We start from the raw sequence: 6,460 nt of genomic DNA on the forward strand, positions 1-6,460 counted from the left end.
AAATCGCTCTCGACGAAAGAATTTTGATTGAAAGCATAAAGTTGAAGAACTTCCTGAAACATTTCACAAAATATCGATACCTCGTCGAAATCCCCGAACTTGCGGGAAATTCTTGTAAGATACACCGGAGGAAAATTCGAAATAAAAATGTACATTGGTAGAAAAGTACCGCGAAGTGGATTAATTTTTAGCGTGAAATTCAAGTGCTGCTGGAGGGAGGGTACTTAAGCGACGACTTATCAATGGGGAAATAAACGAAGAATCGAGCTCTTTAACGGAGCAAATGAGAATTGCAACGAGAATAATGCCGAACGAAAATTGGAGATTCGTAATCACCGTCGATTATTTAACGTACAATGGTAGATCTACGAGAAAAGAAACAGGCACACAGGGTGTATTACACGGGGAACGTACAATTCTCTGCAGTTAACCGGAAATTAAACCGGCTATTAATGTTATAGCCTGTCCATCGACAATTCCATTGATGCCCTATAAAGTCTTTATTAGGGAAAACTGTCTCTCCATCCTCCACCTTTCTTCTCCCTCTTTCGCCGTGCCCGCTGGGAAATGACGCATTTATTGCGCACGAAGTGCAACGTTAAGTGGAAAAGATCAACCTTTGTACGTTCTACGTTGCGTTTACGAGCCACGACGGGACCAATAACAAATTTTACGAATTGCAAACTCGCCACTTCGACTGATACAACTGCGTTTAACTATCTCTCGCGTGCTCGTCCAGATGTGAGAAGTTTGAAAATGTTTCTTCGAGATTTTTCCATCGTTTCTACGTTATCCTCGTGAAATCGTGCTTGCCAGGAAAGGTGAAGTTATTTCAATTATTGGAATCGTTGCGCAAAAGCGAGAAATTCCGAGAGATCTACGACTAATTTTGCACGTTTCGCGATTCGAAACGTGCGAACACTGTGTTAGACGACGATGTTTATGGTATTTTACTCTGTCAGATAGATTTTCCAATTTTTCTTCTTCTTCTCGCGTTCTTTTCGAAGAGAAGAAAATGTGGATGCGTCTGGAAGGAACACCCCTCGCGATCTCTGAGAACGTATCACGCGTGAAACTCGCGTAACCCATTCGTCGATATATCAAATGTCTCGCAACCTTATTACACACCACGTTGACGCAAGAACGTGTGGAACAGGTGCATCGTTCAAACACCATTTTCTCTTTCCATGCAAATTATGATGACGCGAGTGGTGTATGACATGCTCGAGCCACTCTCGGCGTCGTAAAATTTTATGCCGGATGGGTAGACGAAACTTTAATATCTTAACAGCTGACTGAAATGTGCATAATCTCGGCGTTGTGGTCATTGTTGGAACATTACACTCTCGCTGTACTATATTCTACTATAAATAACTATTTTCTAAAATTTTCTACGGTAGATTGGAGAAAGTAGAATTATAGTTTGGTGTGGTCGATAAATCGTTGAAATTTGGATAAAATTTTAACGAAATTATCGTGTTTCTTACTATCTGAAATATTTTAGAAGAGCAACGTTTCAATCTTGCAGATAAATTTGATTTGCTTAATATGTTTTACTCCTTACAAAAATATTTCCTTTTGCTGTGATATTAATTACCTTGTGTGATCGATAAATCATTGAAATTTGACTGGAATTTTAAAGAGCAAATTTTGAATCTTGCAGAATCTTGCTTAATAATCCTTTAATGATATTAACTTGTGTGATCGATAAATCATTGAAATTTGAATAGAATTTTAACAAAATTATCGCGTTTCTTACTGTTTCAAATCCTTTAAAAGAACAACGTTTGAATCTTGCAAAGAAGTTTCATTTCCTCAATATCCATTATTTCTTACGAAAATATTTCCTTTTCCCCTGATATCAATATATCGTCCTAAGGATTAACATACACTAATAGCATTAGGAAACTCTTATCTCACGATCCTCCAGCAAAAGAATTTCTCTAAAACCCTATAATCCAATCCATCGAAACACCCAAGAACCAACAATTCTACAAAAAAAGAAGACAAAGAACACCCATGAAATATCTTCCCAGCATCACTTCGAAAAAAAAAAAAAAAATATTTCTCCCAGCAATTCCAATCGATCGAGATCCCGCGAACGCGAGCACGATCTCCTCAACGAGTCGAACGTACGATTACCACGAGCTCGTGCACCAGTGGGTCGCGTTTACCACTTCCGGTGGCCGGTGTACGCGTCTTCGTCGTTCGATCTATTCGTCATTTTCCAAGCTTCCTCTCCCTATCGTCACATGTCTCGATCGCGCTCGCTCGCTCGTGCGCGCGCGTTCAGCAAGAATCGAAGAAACAAGAGACTGGCGACGTGTACGATAAAATAAATAAGACGAACAGTTTGACGCGAGAAGAAACGACACGCAGATGCACGTTCGAGGATACGCGGCACACTGAGCCTTCTCTGGGCAGCGACGTCGCGACGCCAGGCGTCGTGGCAGCTCGGCACGCCTCGCAACGACGCTCGGCGAACCTCGTGTCGACGGCTGGCCAACGTCCAACCGTGTGCAGCCGTCTCGCGACAAACGTTGCTCGTTTCGCGTCCTCTCCTCCTCCTCCACCGCCGCCGTTTCGAAACCGCGAACTGAAATCGTCGTCGTCGAATCGGCCGATTCGCGAGAAAATGTCTCGCTACGGATTATTTACGAGTTACGGGACGATGTTCACGCGACCAGCCCCCCCGTCGTTTAACGACTCTGGCCGACGATGCTGGGCGGCTAGAATGAGCGCTAGAAGCTCCCCTTTATTCACGTCTTCGGTTTGTTTCTCGACGTGACTGAAAAATGGGTCTGTTTGGTTTGAGGATGTTTGACGCGTGTTGTACGTTGCCTGTTCACGGTTTCAGAGATGAGGGAAGCGTTTGTAAGAGTGTCGAGTAGGGGAGAGACGAGGGAGAGACGAGGGAGAGACGAGAAGAAGTTTTTGTTAATATGTTGGTTGATAGTTGAGTTTATAGGATGTAGGAAAGATTTGACCACCCTAACTCTAGTTGACACCCTAATTAGATCACCCGAGAAGTTTGTATTGAAAAGGAAAAATATTTGCAGTAGGAAAGAATTGTGGACCAAGAAGGTGATTAGGCCTTTTTCGTCAAATTTGAAGGAGAACTTCTTCGAAATCCAAATTTTATTGTTAAGTTTCGAGAATGTATTAGATCACTGTAGTTCGTGTTAAAAAAGATCGTGAAAAATGGTTTAATGGAAAAGGAAAGCTTTATGCAGTAGGAAAGAATTGTGGACCAAGAAGGTGATTAGGCCTTTTTCGTCAAATTTGAAGGAGAACTTCTTCGAAATCCAAATTTTATTATTAAGTTTCGAGAATGTATTAGATCACTGTAGTTCGTGTTAAAAAAGATCGTGAAAAATGGTTTCCTCTTAATTCGTCTCATCCGACTAATCGTTTCCAAGGAAGACATCAAATAATAATAGCACGAACGCTCTATATGTATGCTTCGCTATTATGCAATGACAGTTAGGCGAATTCGTTTAGTTTTTGGTTCTCGGTGATTTCTCTCGAGTTTAGAGAAACATCACTGTCGAACATTAATGCACCGTTACAAACGATAAAGTGCTTCTATATAACTATGCAATTTTTAATCAAGTATCCGCGATAACCGTAATATTTCATGGACTACTAACACTAGAAACTTTAGACTTTAAACTTTCGATACCACCAAAAATATCGACAATATAAGTGTCCCTCCTCGGCGAGAAAGTTAACAGCGTTGAATGATTCAAGTTGAGTAACGCGCAAAGTAGAATACGTTGCACAAGGTAAACTTTGTTGCTTCGGCAAAGTAATAAACGCGTCGTCAGGTGGTTAAGTTACTGCTATCGAGATAGATTTTCAGAAGCGAGAGGAACTTTCAACGAAATTCAAAGGAAAAAGAAGGTTGCAAGAGCGAAAGACGTTGCTTACGCGGTTTCACCGGAAAACTATTGTGAGAATTTAAGCATCGCGTTTCGAGATGATTTCCAAGAAGCTGAACGTTAATCTTTCTTTCCAATTAATCAGGCTGCTGTGAACGATACGTATTTCGTGTTTCGTAGAAACTCTTCGTGTCAATGCCTTCGTAATTTCATCTTTCGTGTCAAAGAACAAACCTTGAAACGTACACTGTTCTACTCGTAAAACTGGAACTACACTCGGGTAACGTTTACTAATTAAAATTCGCAAATACATTTCGTTGAAATGCGACTCTAATTAAGCGAACAGCAATAACGAAATGTCAAAGTTCCTCCGAAGAAGCAAATATTACGTGTTTAATGCTTCTTATGCGGGAAGATATAGCTATTTTAAGAAAGTGATATCTGTCGGAGCTTTTATATTTGTATTTGAAAGGAACATAGAAAGCATCGGGTCGTTTTGTGTCGAAAAGTAAGATGTTTCTTATAAAGCACGGTTTCCTTGACGTAGTCGTAGAGGAAAATAATGAGCACGATGTCCCGACTTGTTCAGGGGAAGCAGATATAAATCTACGGAACGTGTTCCTCTTCAACCTACGATCAGTCGTCCCTTGAAGAAGTACCATAGACGTCTTACTTTAAAATCTCTGCTAATTATTAAAAATTCAAGCATTTCCAGCAATTAACCATATGTTAATTCAATTCTACTCTCTCTAACGAAGACAAGGGTAGACTTTAACGTGCGCCTGACCGTACTAATCTTCGTCGAGCGGAAATATCAGCCCTCGTTTTGGCAACAAAAGTGTTCACGGTTGTTTCAAGCTCTAATATTTAAAATTTTTTTCATCGACGTGAAAATGTCGAAAAAGTAGGAATCCCCGAGTGGTTTCGCGATACTTTCGCAAGAACGTAAAACATTGTTAAAGGAAATGTAGAAATTGGTACGCGAGTTCTGTGGTTTACAACGCAAAGGTTGATCAATTAAACGAGAAAGCTCGTTCAAAGTGAATTTGAAATTTTTCGAAAAAAGTACACGATGGTTGTTGAAAACTGTTTAATTTACAAGGAAAGGTACGTGTGTTCCAGTGTGAATATTAATAACTTTATGCCGGTTTTACAAAAGCGGAACACTTTTTTGCAGGAAACGAACCGTGCGCTTCGTAAAACAGGCAATGAATGTCGAAAATGACCAAAGCAAACCTCACACCTGTTTATACGAACTAATTGTATACTCTTTTCTTTTCCCTGAGAGAAACCTGTGGAGGTTTTTAAGGAACAGGAACGGATTAGGAACAACACACAACTGAGACCTATGTACGAAGCTTCGCGTTCTGCGCGAAATACAACGCACGAAGGAGAGATTAAACGGAGAAAAATAGCACGAGAGTTAACGTTTTAGCACGCGAATGGTCAACTGGGTTAATATTCGATTTATCAGTATGGATATTCGAAAAAGTGTGTTTCTTGTGTGCTCGACGTTTTGTAGCGAGAAATCTGAAAATCGAATATAAGATTCCCAAATGTAGATTTTTTAGGACTTTTGAAATTTCTTTTCATAGAAAACCCCTAAGAATTGAAATAAAATCTAGTATCGTATTCTTAATAACTTAAACGTCGATTTGATTTGAAGAATGTTTCCTTTGACATCGTCCTGAATACATAAATCATTTGTGATAATTAACCAGATTTAAGGAAAGCATCGAAGTATTTAAGCCACGTTATGCTGTAATTAAAATTCCATTAAAATCCTCTGCAATTAGCATCCTCGTATACATCAATCATAGATAATTAACCCCTTGACTTACGATTTTTTTCACTTCTTTTACTCACTCTGCATATAAGCGTTAGCTATTTACTGTTTCAACACTGTGTCAGAAAAATAAAGCTAATATATTATACATTATTTATATTTGGTAATCTTCAGTCTCGTAAATTGACACTACAGTTGAAATAAAAATTGACTATTCTTACTAATACCACCGTTTCTGCCGCACCATTACCAGAATCTGTACCACGAGTCCGCCTCGTTGCATGAGAAAAGGTTAAAAGTGTGACAAAAATCCTCGAACACTCCCAGATCAGATCCAAACAAATTTCCCACACTATACACGATCTTCTCTCGCTTATACCCCTGTTTGCAGCGGCGAATGGATGCAAGACGAGGTCGTAAAGACGTCGTTTTCTAGTTTCTCTACCCTCGAGCCGCCCGCTTTCTCCTCTTCGCCCTATGTTCCAGGGCGTTAAGGGGGGAATGGCACGAGTATTTTTGACTTGTGGTGGTTTAAGGCTATTTCAGTACCAAAACGTCAACTCTTTCCACCGTGGAGTTGCACGTCTCCGCCCTCTATCGTTCGGTCCAACGCTTTGTCTCTTTTCACTGGCGTTTTCCCATTCCCCCAGCCGGGAGGAAGCGTTTCCCTCGCGATACTTAAAAGCGTGAACGATTCCCCGTGCTAACTACTCCTTCATCCCGCTTGTCATTGACCCTCGACTAATTCGAGGCTGCGAAAATAAATCTGCGAACGCCGCCGGAACAAAGAGGC

Source organism: Habropoda laboriosa, unplaced genomic scaffold (genome assembly GCF_001263275.1).
Source record: "Habropoda laboriosa isolate 0110345459 unplaced genomic scaffold, ASM126327v1 scaffold486, whole genome shotgun sequence".
Lineage (NCBI taxonomy): Eukaryota > Metazoa > Arthropoda > Insecta > Hymenoptera > Apidae > Habropoda > Habropoda laboriosa.